Source organism: Gopherus flavomarginatus, chromosome 6 (genome assembly GCF_025201925.1).
Source record: "Gopherus flavomarginatus isolate rGopFla2 chromosome 6, rGopFla2.mat.asm, whole genome shotgun sequence".
NCBI classification, from domain to species: Eukaryota; Metazoa; Chordata; order Testudines; family Testudinidae; genus Gopherus; species Gopherus flavomarginatus.
In genome coordinates this window covers 89361110-89376986 of record NC_066622.1, presented here as the reverse complement: position 1 = coordinate 89376986, position 15877 = coordinate 89361110, and the positions used below count along the sequence as shown (strand labels likewise).

At 40.1% G+C, this 15877-nt stretch overlaps 1 protein-coding gene across 3 annotated transcripts in view; it reads right to left on the bottom strand.

The window, feature by feature from the left end:
- BICC1 (BicC family RNA binding protein 1) overlaps nucleotides 1–15877 on the bottom strand; it is a 223286-nt gene that overhangs the window by 50364 nt on the left and 157045 nt on the right. The window contains exon 2 of one of the 3 annotated variants that reach the window (XM_050958576.1): nucleotides 12818–13042. The exons of the other annotated variants lie outside the window; for them this stretch is intronic. The gene's annotated coding sequence lies outside the window, so the exon portion shown is untranslated. The remainder of the gene's footprint in view (nucleotides 1–12817; nucleotides 13043–15877) is intronic. 3 annotated transcript variants of the gene reach the window in all.

Below are 15877 nucleotides of genomic sequence, written 5' to 3'. Positions count from 1 at the left end.
GAACAAAATATATTTTTATACATTTAGAAGGCATTCAATACTGAGTATCACCTTACTGAAGTTTTTGCCTAATCAGACCTAACGTAGTGGATGTAAAAACTTAGGTATTGACCATAAGAGTTTTTAAGTATCAATAAAATATGAGAAGAAGATGTATCCCCAATGAGTAATCAAGCAGAGTACAGTGACAATAAAACAAAACCAGAGGGTTAAATTCTGAAACTCTTATTCAGTCAAAATGGTCACTGAAGAATCTGGCTCATGGAAGTTAAATGTGACTTGGAACTAACCCCAGATCCATTAACTGGAAATGACACCTTAAGTAGAAGAGCAGCACCATCTGGTGTCTGGAAATATGAACTACCATAATCCAATATTCACAAACAGAAACTGGCCCAAACCAAACAACCCTGAATTTCCAGCTGGCAGACCTGGATTTTGTAGTTTCGATTTGGTCTTGTCTCTTTTCTCCTAAAAATGAGACTGTATGCCTATTCACAGTGTGGCCCTTTCTCCATAACGGAGTTTGCACTTGCTCAAGGAACTTCTAAATCCACTGTTGCACAATACATACTAATGTGATTAGATCTGGTACTGCATTTTAACAAAAGCCATCCAACATTCTGTAATATGTATGGGCATTCAAATTTTCAGTAGAAGGGGAAAAACAGATACACCAACAGGATAAACCTGCCTTTCTTCTATCACCAGAAATTTAAAACAGTCAATCATAACATCCTTAATTTTCAACTGAGTACAAAAGGTTACAAATCAAAAAAGACCACTTGAAATGCTTGGATACTACTGTGTTCCAAGAGCAGGTTTTATCTCATTAAGTTTTGAAAAAGTTCAACTGAGGAGCGAAGAATGCTGGAGGCACAGAAAATTTTTTGCCAAATTGCACAGAAATCACAAAAATGTTACATTTTGAGTTCTAATTACACTTAAACAGGCATAGTTTTGTTTTTTAATGGAAAACAGTCACAAAAATGTGGTGTGCAATCATGGCATTTACAGAAGCTCTGAAATCCTGCTTTTCCAGACTTTCCACAATGGTGGTGCTGAGCACTTCAATTTTTTTAAAGGGCATTTTCTTTATTTTTTTTCTCTTGTTTTAAGTTCCGCATAACCCTAGTGGTTAAAATATATTTAAGCTCAAAATGTTTGAAAAAACAGCTACAAGCAATGATTTTTAGAAGCAGAGATCCCAGTATATTATGAATGCTACAAGTATCTGTTTAGAGATGACATAAAAGGATACTTGTATTTTATTGAAAAGTGGATAAATGATTTTTTAACAATATCTTTTAACACACTGCTGACCAATGACAGAAGGTACCTGGGCCGCCATGTTGGTATCTCCTGAAACTTTGTGAAACCCACCTCTTTCCCCTAAATGAGCTAGTACTGTTCAACTGATAGTACTATGTCTGCCTGTCTCTGTTTACTAACATGAACAATTAGATGAGAATAGATTTTGGAAAAAAACCCTCCTCCATTTTTCATTTCCTTTGGCTTTTTAGATTTTGTTGGTGTGCTCAGACTCACAAATTTCTCAAGTTTATTATACTTTCACCCTTTATTTTTGTACCCTAAAAACAATAAAAACAAAGTACTTTACATTATATATTCAATTTTCTTCCAAAAACCAAAAAACCAAACCCAACTAAGCTACCAATAGAGATTTTGAAACTCAATACCATTTTCACAAACTATAAAATCTATCAAGATTACAGCATTAATCTCCATTCCTCCACTCTCATCTCCCACGTACTCACCCCAGGTACCTTCTACATACTTCCCAAGATATACAAACAAGAGAACCCAGGCAGACACACCACATCTGACCATGGCATTCTTAATGAAGGAATATCAGGACTTATAGAAACAATCCTCAAATCATTCACCAAGTAAAGGGTCAGTTTCCTCCAGGACACAATCAACTTCCTCCAGAAACTCAACAATATTAAGATCCTCCCTCAGAACATTATCCTTGCTACCATGGAGGTCATGTTCCTATATACCAACTTCCCTCAACATGATATCATCGCTGTATGCTCAAATACCTACAAGACAATGGACAACACTCACATATCCACCTTAAACTGTCCATTTCATTCTCACCTATAACAACCACATCCTGAAAGAAATTTTTCACAAACCTCCTCTTGTGGCCTTCATCGCTCCCCCTCCTCACCTCACCAAGCTCAGCAGCAGCAGCAGCAAGGTCCCCACAGACTAAGACCTACCAACTCAAAATGGCACCAGACCCTGCCAAAACAGATGAAAATTCCTGCAGACATATCTCCACTATTATGACAATCCATGGGTCCTACACATGTCTATCACAATATGTGTTGTATAACATCCAGCGCATCAAATGCTCTAACAATTATGCCGCTGAAATCAGACAATCATCATGCTCTCACAAGAACTCATACAGAAAAATGAGAAAAGACAAAAACACCATATCATTGGGTAAAAACTTTTCACAAAGCAAACACTCTATATCGGCCCTCTCAGTCTTCATTTTCAAAATACACTTGCATTATACCTTGAAAAGACAAACATGGGAACTTATATTTCATAACTCTGCTAGACACTAAATCCAAGGTCTCATTACAACTATTTGTAACCTGCTAGCCTTCCTTTGTCCTCTGACTACAGAGTGTTAATTGCTCACTTCATTTTAATTGATTTCTTCCAACATCTGTCACACCTAGTATTTAGTTACCTTTTCTAGACCTGAAGAGCTCTGTGGACCTCAAAAGCCTGTCTCGTCCACCAACAGAAGTTGGTCCAATAAAAGATATTACCTCACTCACCTTGTCTCTCATATCCAGGGACTAACATGACTATAACAACACTGCAAATAAGTCCTAATAGCATGCATTCTGTGGTGTTCATGGAATTCAGCTTACAAGTTTACCAACTACTGAATTATTTTTTTTAAGAGTTATGAAGAACTGGGAACATGCTTCTGATTAAGGCCTGTTCTTTATAGAAAAATTAGGTCAGAATATCTCTGTTGCTCAGTGGCATGAAAAATCCACGCTCTTAAGTGGCATAGTTAAGCAGACCTAAGTCCACACATAGACTGATGGAAAAATTCTTCTGTTGGCCTAGCTCACAGGTAGGAAAACTTTTGGGCCCGAGGGCTACATCTGTGCATGGAAATTGTATTGCGGGCCATGAATGCTCACGAAATTGGGGTTGGGGGTGTGGGACGGAGTGAGGGCTCCGGCTGGGGATGCGGGCTCTGGAGTGGGGCCAGAAATGAGAAGTTCAGGAGTGGGAGGGAGCTCTGGGCTCGGGTTAGGGTGTGGTGGGAGGTGAGGACTCTGTGGTGGGTCTGGGGATGAGGGGTTTGAGGTGTAGGAGGGTGCTCTGGGCTGGGATAGAGGGGTTCGGAGGGCAGAAGGGGGATCAGGGCTCGGGCGGGCGCGGGAAGGGGGATGAGGGCTCTGGCTGGGAGTGTGGGCTCTGGGGTGGGGCTGGTGAGGTGTCTGGAGTGTAGGAGGGGGCTCCAGGCTGGGACCGAGGGGTTCAGAGGGCAGGGGGATGGGGCACAGGAGGCGGTCAGGGGTTCAGGCTCTGGGCAGTGCTTACTTCAAGCAGCTCCCAGAAGCAATGGCATGTCACCTCTCCAGCTCTTAAGTGGAAACATGGCCAGGCAGCTCTGCGCTCTGCCACATCTGCAGGCGCCACCAATGAGAGCTGCAGGGGCAGCGCTGGGGGCTGAGGGAGTGTGTGGAGCCCCCTGTCTGTTCCCTATGCATAGGAGCCGGAGGGGGACATACTGCTGCTTCTGGGAGGTGCGCAGAGTGGGGAAAGCCCCCGATCCTGCTGTCTGCCTGGAGCACCAGAGCAGTGCAAGCCCCAGACCCCATTCCCCGGTGGGAGCTCGAGGGCTGGATTAAAACATCTGATGGGCCAGATGCAGCTGGTGGGCCGTAGTCTGCCTACCCCTGACATAGCTTCTGCCTTGTGTGGAGGTGGATTAGCCAAATCAATGGGAGAACCCCTCCCATTGGCATAAGCAGTGTGTATACTGAAGTGCTACAATGGGTCAGCTGCAGCAGTAGTATTTCAAGTAAAGACAACACTCAGTATGGCCATTCTTATGTTCTTAAGGTGACTGAAAAATGGAGAAAAGCAAAACTATTACCAACCTTCAAAAAAGGGAAAGCGCCCCAGCAATTATTAATAAGTCTAGCATCTAATTCAAGTAAATAGGAGTTCAAACAGAAAAAGAAAAAAAGTCACTAAACAACCACATAAAAATAAAAACATAAGCAATAAAGACCCCACGTAGAGAACGAACAAGCATGGCTGCTTTTGGGTAAGAAATATAAAACTGCTGGATGAAGTGAATGATGTAAATAATTCCCATGAGTTTGTACTGGTGTTTTTGAACAGGCATAATAGACAACAAAAGTGAAGCACAGCTTACAGAGCGCTAACACCACTGATTTGTGTAGCTTAGTAAATATGATAGCATTAGGAGGATGGTAAGATCTGAAAGTGGGGCTTGGGACAGCTTACTTTATCTAATGCTACTCTGCATCATAAAACAATGCCTACTTTAAACCACGTATAAATGACTTTTCCTCTTAAACAGAGCTCACTATGTTAATCGCTCAGCAATTGTGAAGACTATTATTGTAATAAACTGCAGTCGAACACTTATGCTGAAAATTGACGAAACCCTGTATGTCAATGATTTCCAGATCTAATATGCTTAGTTTAAAAATTAATAATAATAAAAAAAAGTGTCTCTCCATGCTAGTCCCAAACTCAATTTGTGAACTAAAATCAAGCTGGATTCTTTGCTTCTCATTCTTCATCACTACTATTATGTTGATGAAATTCTTCCCTCACCGTAGCTCTGCAATTCCAGTGTCCTCCAATTATTCTCTGAGTGATACCTGCGTAATCTCATTGCTTTCCAGTAGCTTTGCACAGGTGTAATTGACTGGAACGGTTATTGAAATCTGGGAAAGATTGCTCTTGATTATGTACAAGGCAGAACAGAATCCAGTTCACATGTCCACTGCTCTTTTTTGCTCTGCATTGCTAACAGGTGTAAAAGCTTATTTTACTAAATAAAGGCAACAGATATGAACAAGTAGAAGAAGTGGAGCTGATGAGAAAGAATGTGCTGTTCTTGCACAGTTACTTCACAGCATACAAGACACACTCCTGAGACACATGGGTATGGCTACACTTGCAACTTCAAAGCGCTGCCGCGGGACCGCTCCCACGGCAGCGCTTTGAAGTGCGAGTGTGGTCACGGCGCCAGCGCTGGGAGTGAGCTCTCCCAGCACTGCAGGTACTCCACCTCCCCGTGGGGATTAGCTTACAGTGCTGGGAGCCGGGCTCCCAGCACTGGGGCACTGTTTACACTGGCGCTTTACAGCGCTGTAACTTGCTGCACTCAGGGGGGTGTTTTTTCACACTCCTGAGTGAGAAAGTTGCAGCACTGTAAAGCGCCAGTGTAGCCAAGGCCATAGCTATGACAACCTAACCCCCAGTGTAGACAGCGCTAGGTTGAAAGAAGAATTGTTCCGTCAGCCTAGATACTGCTTCTCAGAGACATGGAATACCTACGTCAATGGGAGAACCCCTCCCATCCTCGTCGGTAGTGTTTGCACTAAAGAACTGCAGCTATGCTGCTGTAATGGTTTAAGTACAGACACCCTCAGATATAACAGTAACATGTCTATGAGTACCATATCTTTGCTATTTTCACCATAATATAATAAAATTCCTATATCCAAATATTACAATGCACAGCAGAGGTTTGCTACAATATCAACAGCATACCAACCATATAAAAACCACAACCAAATTAAAAATCCAATCACATTAAATACGCAAGCTAAGAAGGCTGTCTTAAAAATATGGGTTAAATTTATGTCCCCAAGAGAAAATTAACTTTTTTGAATATGTTACTGTAACTGTCAGTCTTGCTTGTGGAAAAATATTCCAATCGACTTCAATGGAGTCAGGATTTCACCCTCTATTTTATCCTTCTATGTGGCTGTGCACATTTTAAAGGAAACTCTCAGAACTGGACGGTTTACCCATTGGGACTGCTTTCAGAATTGCTCTATCACTGAATGGGAATGAAAAAGAAGCATTTTTTCCTGAACAAAAAATAGCATATGATAACATGTATTAAATGATTACTTCACATACACACTAAAACCATAACATTCAAATTGTTACCAATGAATGCATGGTTTACTACACACTTTGTACAAAGCATTAATTACAAATTCAGTTGCTATGACTTTCTAAATGCTTTGGCAACTGCTGCCATCAACTAGGCCCTCGTCCAGACTAACCCGCGGCATCGGCGGGTTAAAATCGATTGCTCGGGGATCGATATATCGCGTCTAGTCTGGACGCGGTGTATCGATCCCCGAGCGCGCTTACATCGATTCCGGAACTCCATCAATCCGAACGGAGTTCCGGAATCGACGCGGAGAGCCGCGGACATCGATGCCGCCCCGTCCAGACTGGTGAGTACCTCGATTTTAGAAATTCGACTTCAGCTACGTTATTCTCGTAGCTGAAGTTGCGTATCTAAAATCGATTTTAATTCCTAGTCTGGACGTGGCCTAAGAGCCAATTACTTTGAAATTCTTGTTCCAAAGGAGTTACTTTTTGGCACTGCAAATATAAGGTTGTCCAGCAATTACAGATGACAAGAGATGTCCATTTGTTGTAGAAATTATGTTAGATACTGACTGCTGAATATAAACCCATTTTCATACAATAATTCACTAACTGTGATTCCTTTATTAATCCAATGGCTATAAAGCCCAGATTTAAGTGAATATTAAAAAAAACAATCTTGCCCTTAGAAAAAATCTTAATTCATTGGACAAAACTCTGAATTACAGATATAGATACACACTCACACAATAACTTTTCTATCAGGCATAAGTGTACAATAGATGAAATTAGTATATTTGTAATGGTATACAACATGCATAGGCATAATAAAACCTTCATTGGATATCTGTAGATTCGACAGGTCCTGATCCAGCAAAGCACTTATACAAAGCTGGATCAAGACTATATCAATTACATCAATGTGTCCTGAGAAATGGATTGGTGCCCTACCGGAAGATATGATTGTGAGGGAAACCTGGAACTGGGGTACCACTGCTCCTCCTTAACTCTCCAGCCTGGGCTGTCTCTCACAAAGCTTTGCTGCTGACAAGCAACAAACCTCTCCAGGCGCTGTTATCACTCAGCACAACAGCATGTGGAGCACCACATCCAGCTAGATTGCATGAATCCTTCCACAGCCACTCATAAATCTCACAGAGAAAGGAACCGGCTAATTCCCCCCAGCTCCCTAGCAGAGAGGACATACACCAGCCTTTGTAAACTGAGTTGAGATTTCCCAAGCACTACATCCAAAACACACTTTTAGGTAAAATATCAAACAGATTTATTACTACAGAAAGATAGATGAATATGGGGGCTCTAGGATGCTACTTTGAGGTGCACAGTGTCACAATTATTCAAAAGAATTTCTACCACAAGGAACATCATTTGTGGGGATCCTACATTCTTATTGAAAAGGATCTCATTTTAGAGAATATGTTGAATGCTTTTAACCACATCGGAGTTAAGCAACCCAGTATTATGGTTCAAACACTTAATGATTTACCACAATAGGAGTTACCTTACAAAGTCAGAGCAAATAATGTTTGTCAAGTTATGAACAATGAGATGAGATACTGGAAATCTAACTACAAATTTACATATGATCTTTGCTATACAGGTAATGAGAAAAGCTTACCAACTGCATGGAGCTAAGGGTTCTAACTCTGAACATATAAGATAAGATAAATGTTACAAAGCTGGGAAAGATTTTTCTTATGAAGTGTTAGATAATTGCAGTAATACTTCCACCCTTCCCAAAATAAAGTAAAAACGTGGCTTTCAATATGATCTATTTTAGTGAGACTTATTTTTCTTTCTGTCAAAAGAACTTAAAGAGTTAATCTAATGTCAGCAACAGTTTTCCCTCCTGAAGAATGGGGGGTTTATGCATAACAGAACTACATATATTATTCAGTGAGTCAAATTTATCAAATGAAATAGCAGGAAGCTACAGTAACACAAATGTAAGGATCACCTCAGGAAGTGGTTTCAAACCTTCTTCAGTTTGTTGCCTATTTGAAGTGGGCTTTTGGTGCCCGCCCCACCATCCCCTTGCTTCGTGACTTAGCACAGTCGCTGTTTTTTCTCCTCCTTTCGTGCCCATTCCCCTCATTCCTCTTGCAGTTCTATAGGGATGGATGGGGATTTCATGTGCTCTTGTAGTTGAGCTGAGTCCAGGAGAATGTGAAGTCTGGGCTAGCACTCTTCTGCCTGGCCCTGCAGTTTTGTATTTATGAGCCACTGCCATCGCTGGCTACACTGGGGCATCTGTGGGAACAACTCTGAAAGGATTTGCCCACAGATTGTTCATTAATGAGCATGGAACAGGGAGAATAGCGAAGTGGGCACAATTTACAGTGCTACACAAGTACAGCCAAGAGCGCAGAAGGCAAGTCATGGCATTCCACCTGTTCGAGGCTCCCTCAGAGACTAGTACTGGGAACTGGACCCAGCTACCTCCACCTGTCCTTAATCTACTTCAAGCGGTTGGAGTATGGAAAGCCCTAGCCCCTTCAGAACTCTTTTCCTCAAGCAGTCAGCAACAGTCACAGCCAAGGCATAAAGTACAAGTTAGGGCCTTCCTGCTGCCCTTTATCCCATTTGTAGACCACTGCAGCCTCCTGACACTTTTACTCAGCTCTGAAACTTGCACTTGGGGTACTGTTTTTTTCATTTGCTTCATTTGACATGGGGTTTCTGTTTCCCACCTCTCCAACTATTAAGAAGCCTTTAATTGTCCAATACATTAATACTATCTATTGTGCTCGTTATTCCTCCTAATCCCCTTCTACCTCTGACTTCCTCAGTTTAGTTCTCTCTTTGCTCATTCCCATAATCCCTTAACTCCTTCTCACCAATCCTCTCCTCAACTCAGCCCCAACAAGAGCCCGCCCATTCCAACAAAAGAACACAAACAAAATGCTGCACCCCTAAGACTAAGTTTCAATATATAAACAGAACAGCCTGCATGCACATCCTGCATGCACATCCCACATTCCTCCAGCTGAAGGGCAACCAGTTCCAGTAGCACCTATCATCACCACCCCCTTCTACAGAGGTTCTTTCAGGGCAGCACTCCAAAGCCCTCAGCTCCCTCATAGGTGCAGTACCAGCAAACATTCTCATATTGTTTCTCTTGCTCTACAGATACCAGAATCTATGTGCTTTCAGCAGAATAATGGAGCTTCCAGGACTCCAGTATCCATTAACAACGAGGTAATGATCTAATCTGAACCCTCATGTCTGTCGTGCACCACTCTGTTTCCTGTTATCTTCTCCATCCACAATGTTCCTCCTCTTTCCCATAGATCTCCTCTTTCCTTGCAACCTTTCTTGCTTTGACATTACTACTCCTCCATTACCCTTCTTATCTCATCTATATTCTCTCTTTAAAAAAGCACTTTTAAAATTAAAGTAAAATCTCTCTTGTTAATATTAAAGGCTCACGTATGACAGACTTAACTCCTTCAGTTTGTTTGTAACCTTTGTGCTCTCTCCTTCTTGTGTCCTATCTTAGGCCAGGTCTACACCAGAAAGCTTTGCACTGGTGTAGCTACATGGGTGTAGCTATACCAGAAAACCCTCCTAGTACAGATACAGATTACACGGTCAAAAAAAAGTGCTTTGGGAAGTATCTTATGCCAGTTCAGCAAGTGAAATAAGCTATTCCAGCAAAAGCATTTTTATGCCGGCAAACCACAGCTTTTGCCAATATAGAAACATCACAAACAATCACATCCCTAACTGACTGAATTTTCTAACAGATTTATATTTAGATTGCAAGTTCTTCAGAGCAGGGACTATGTATCATTTGTTTAGAGACGAAACAGTGAATGCTTTAAAAACAACATGTAGCTTAGTCATGACTATACTAGACTTGGAGGGACTCCAGAAGGTCCTGAAAAGCTAGACAATTGGGCTGCAAATGGCAGATGAAATTCAATATTGAGAAATTCAAAGTAGTTTTCATTGTTTACATACAATGTGAACTACCTATACACATGTACACAGTTAGGAAGAGGCACTTAGGCATTCTAGATGACAAAAACATCTTTCCAATGAAAACATCTGCTCAGTGATCAACAGTGGTCCAAAGCAAACAATATATTAAGGAGCTGAAAGAACAAGATCATACTGAAAACAAACACCGTTATGTAAATGGAAGGTATGCCCTCACCAGGAATACTACATTCAATTATTATTTAAAAGTTTATATTGCAGTAGCACCCAAAGGCCATAGGACTGAAGTCGTTCTGTGTTACACACTGTACAAACTCAAGAAGATGAATGTTTCTATCACACAGAATCATCCCATCTCATAAGAGGATACCAGAAATGGGATACAAATAATATAAGAAAATATAAATATAAGAAAAAAGGAACATTAATGAAATTGAAAGGCAAGACATTTCAAAGGAAAAAAATCTTTAAACGTTAAAAAAAAATACTGAATAAAATACATAGTTATTCCCCGGATCTCACTGTCACAAGACATAACTGATTGGTGCCAAGTGCTTAATACAGTGGTTCTCAACAGGATTAGACATTCATATGAATGAGAACATCCATGGTTACATAAAATGTATAAAGTGTGTTAAGAACATTCATGATTCACAGCAAAAGCCACCAACTAACTGATAGGAGTTAGGAAAAAGGCATCTCTTTTGGGCAGCTTAGTCCATACTTATTCATTATGGGATTTCTTGACTCTTCCTCTATAGCATTTGGCACTGGCCATTACTGTTGGCCCTGATATCTGAGTCCCTGCGCCACTGGCCTGATTCACTAATTCCTACGTTAATATTTGCAATGTGGACTTCCACTAGCCAGGGATATGGGACAAGAAGCCTCCTTCATTTTCTCTCTTCTCCTCACTACTCCAATCCTCAAACTAGTCTGGTGCCTCCCCAAGCTAAGAAACAGGAGCCTGAGAACCTTGCTGTGTCAGTGCCCTACTTTTCTCAAACACTACAGCACATTGTTTTCTATTTTTAAAACAGTTCCATTATTCAAACTGAGGACTTATTCTCATTTACACTAAAGCTCCTTTATCCCATTCTGGCACTGTAAAGTGACCTTAGTGTAAATGATAATAAGGCCCTGAAATTTCAAAACAGAATATCCGATACAAAATCATAGAAAAGAAGGCTAGTCTTGTGGTTGAGACACTGAAATATGACAAGGAGGATCTGGGTCAATTTCTGCCTCTGATACAGATTTCCTGTGTGTCCTCAGACAAATTGCTTAATCGCATGGTGTCTTAGATCACAATCTCTTTAACTCCCCTTCCCCTTCTCCCAAAAATAGAACAGTGCAGGCCTACCTCACGGGTTCTGTGAGGAAAAATTCACTAATGTTTGTGAAGCACTTAATCCATGGTGATGGATGATTTGCAAGTATCTAGACCAGGGGTAGGCAACCTATGGCATGCGTGGCAAAGGCAGCACGTTTACTGATTTTCAGTGGCACTCACACTGCCCAGATCCTGGCCACCGGTCCGGGGGGCTCTGCATTTTAATGTAATTTTAAATGAAGCTTCTTAAACATTTTAAAAACCTAATTTACTTTACATACATACAATAGTTATATTATAGACTTATAGAAAGAGACCTTCTAAAAATGTTAAAATGTATTACCAGCACGTAAAACCTTAAATGAGAGTGAATAAATGAAGACTCGGCACACCACTTCTGAAAGGTTGCTGACCCCTGATTTAGACAAACGTGATTACTATTTTTCAAGTTACACAGTTAAATTAAAAGTGAGGTTCAACATTCTGATAGAAAATGGTCCATTTATTGTGACTGACGATTACGAAATGTACTATGTGAAGAACTCTAAGCTCCAACCAGGTGACTGAGTAGATAAGAAAAATTAAATTTTGAAGGGTTGCATCCTACTCTCTCCCCTTGTGTCTTTGTTATCTCTCCCTGCTTTCCCTCTTACTTGTCTCTCCCGACAGAACATCCTTAGAAGAATATTTGTGCTGCTCCTGCATGGAGCATCACAATGAAGCTAGGAAGGAAAAATAAATCCTTTTCAGTTTGCTTCTGCCAGCATTTCATGCAAAACAGTGTAGATGCAACCCTTTAAAGGATTTCCTTGCTTAGTAATTTAAAAATCCTAACAACATTAAACTCTGGGAAACGCTGCACTACAACAATCCTGCATCTACTGAAGTCTGCTGTTTCCCCTCATTACACTATAAAGTGATCAGAGTATCTTCCGGGTTCTTGCGAAGGAGACTAGAACAACAGGAGAAACTGCTAAATACTGGACAAAATGCATCGTGGCATTTAGATTTGGGTAGCCACTGTCAACAAATGATTTAGTGTTTGTCAAAACTTTCACTGTAAAAGTCATGTTAGCTTTTTTTTTTTAATGAATATTCAAAGAGCACACTAAGTAATGTGGCTATTTAATGTGATCACATGACTGAAAACAATAACTGCATAATCAACCCCTGTAATAAGAGTAATAATTTTATTATAAAATATATTAGCAAATCCTACGTTCAGACCTGTCAATAGGCAAGGAAATATCAAGGTACAGCAACAAATTAGAGAAAAGTTTAAAAATCAAAAAAAGAACCAAAAAGGTCAGAAATATTAAGCAAGCTTAAACTGATTACCTGTATATTTTAGGATTTTTGGAGAGAAAACTATTGATGACTGGATTTCTGGATCCAGTGACAAGGAAAATGAAGTTGAAAAGAAGACTTCTCTTAAAACACAGGCAGAGGTAAGACAAGAAATAGTTAACAGAACCTAAGACAAAGAAAAGTAATATAATAAGACAGTCAAAATGGCCAGATTTGAAGGGAGAAGGAGGCGGCCAAGGTGGAGAAGGAGAAAACCTGAAAAGAAGAAAGAAGAGTCAATTAATTGCAATTATTAAAGGGTTAGATTTTTAATTTCAATTTCTTTAGTTTATATAATTTTCAATTCAGAAATGGTTTTTAGCATAAAGTTTAAAAAGCTCAAATTATTTATTACAATGTTTTTCCAGAAATAATATTGACGAGGATACTATATAATTGCATTAAGACCCCTGAGAGCATGTGCCATGCTGAAATACTCCCACTTCTTGGATGATTACTCCTTAGCCTTATGCCTGACAAACCACCAAAAATGAGGCGATATCTTAGCATGATACAAACCCTGTCATGTCTTGTTACCTAAGTATGGGAGCAATGAATTCCTGATTCTTTACTTAAGGGTCAGTTGCCACCATACAAGTCAAAGCACAAAACATAGGACCACAATGCAAGAAAATGAAAATGTGAAAAAGATAATGTTGTTGTGGGATAAATTTAATAGAAAATAACACATTAAAAAAACCAGCATTTTTAAGTAATGGAGATCCCTTATGCAGCTTATGGTTGTCATTTTCCATTATAGCCTTTTTCTTGGTGGATTATTTTTTGAACTTAAGATTTTGAGGTTTAAGCCTGCAAATTATTTTAATTTTAAAATTTGCAAATTTTATGTTTGCATTTGCAAAAATCAGTGTAGCTGTATCTTGTTTAAAAAAAAAATCAGTAAAAGTTATGGTACCTCCTATAGCATGAATCTAAGTGACTGAGAATCAGTCTTCATCATAGCTGCTCCCATTATCTATCCCAAAAGCATTTTGTTTGAATCTTTATACTTCCAGACTCTGTTGCTATGCTTCCTACTGTCTTATTACTCCAGCTAACTGCATTCCAGTGTTTCTTCATTGCAAAACATGACCAATAGAGCTTTGCTGACAGAATGATTACAATTAACCCTCTGTTAGTGCACAAAACACAGGCTTTGGGAGAAAGCATGAAGCAGAGAATATTGAAACCAGTACAGCTTAAGCTGTAACAAAACCGGACAGAACATGAAAAAAAAATTACATGGGAAATTCTTGGGTGTTCATTAACGCTACAGATGGACAATTTTTGGTTTTATTTGCAAAAAAAATACACCGATTTTCTTTCCCCTAATAAACTTCCACTGGGCTTGGGACAGATATTTTTCAAAATTTTATTTTCCCTTCCTGGAGATCTGCTTTTTCAATTTTATTATCCTTGAATTATTTGTTAAAAAAAAAGTTAGATAGGAATTTTTTGGAGCCTGCTTTTATCTATGTAGCACAAAAAAAGCCATTTCCTTAAGTAGCACAATCTTGGATAAAAAAAGTTGCAAGCAAAATTCTATTCTAGATCTAGTCAAGTAGCAAAGACTATAAAATTCAATCATTAACATATGAAAACAGATCCTCACAGCAAGCCACAGCAAAGTATGGTCAGTAGTTTTTGTTTCATCATCTCCAGTATCTGAATCCTGTTAAGCACATATTTATTATTCATTGGTTAAACAACAACAAAAAATATTTGACAGGCAGATGTTATACTATCTTCCGTACTGGTGGATAAATGAGGATCTCGATAATTTGTTCTAGAAACATGGTATCTACAGTCAGGCACTCAGGGTATGTCTACACTGCAATTAAAAACCCACGGCTGGCCCATGCCAGCTGACTCAGCCTTCTGTGGCTCAAGCTAAGAGGTTGTTTGAGGTGAAGACATTTGGGCTGGGCCCATGCTCTAGGACCCTGCAAAATATGAGGGTCTCAGAGCTTGCGTTGCTGCCCGAGCCAGAACGTCTACACCACAATTAAACAACCGCTTTGTCTGAGCCCCGGAAGCCCGAGTCAGCTGGCATGGACCAGCTGTGGGTTTTTAATTGTAGTGTAGACATACCCTTAGATACCACAGAATATGCTCTGGGGAGAAAGTTCACGATATGTATCTTAACTCACTTAAAACGGCCTTCACCAAAGGACACTCCATCAGAGAAGTAAATCACAACATGGAAGAGACCACCCAATAACCCAAGAGAACCTGTTTCAATACAGAAGTAAAACTGCCTTTGACTGCACGTCTCTAATTATCACCTAGCACCCAACATTGGAACTTCTATGTAGAATTATCAAACAATTACAACCCATACTCAGTGGAAACACATTCTGAAAAAAATATCTTTCCAGAACCCCATCTTCTGGCTTTTAAACAACCCTCCAGCCTCTCCAAACTCATCATCAGAAGCAAGCTCCCTCTAGACCAGGCCACACTAAGTCGAAGATGCACCAGATCCCGCAAAACCTGTAGATATATCTCCACTGCTACAATGATCAACACCCCCCACAACATACCTTTCAAGATCCATGCCTATCACAATATGTGCTATACCTCATCCAATGCACTAAACGCTCCAACAACAACTATATGGGTGAAATGAGAATCACTACACTGTTCATTGAACTCACAGAAAAAATGGTAGAAGCCAAAACCACTATGAAAGCAATCAATCACTCTATAGCTGATCTCTGAGTCCTCACCTGCCACATCTTCAAAAGACGAGCTTGGGTGGGAGCTTACATTTATTATTCTGCTAGATACTAAAAATCACGGACTGAATAGACACACTGGATGTATGGTTTATTATGACAACCTATAACCCACTAACGCCCCATCTTTTTTTCCTCTCCTTTTCCCCCTGTAAGCGGATAGATGTTAACAGTCCTCTTCACCTTGAAACTCATGTTAACTACTTACATTACACAATCTGCTCCACCTTGTATTTAGCTGTGACACTCTGGGATGTCTACACAGCAAAGAAAAACCTGCAGCTGGCCAGTGCCAGCTGACTTGAGGGCTGCA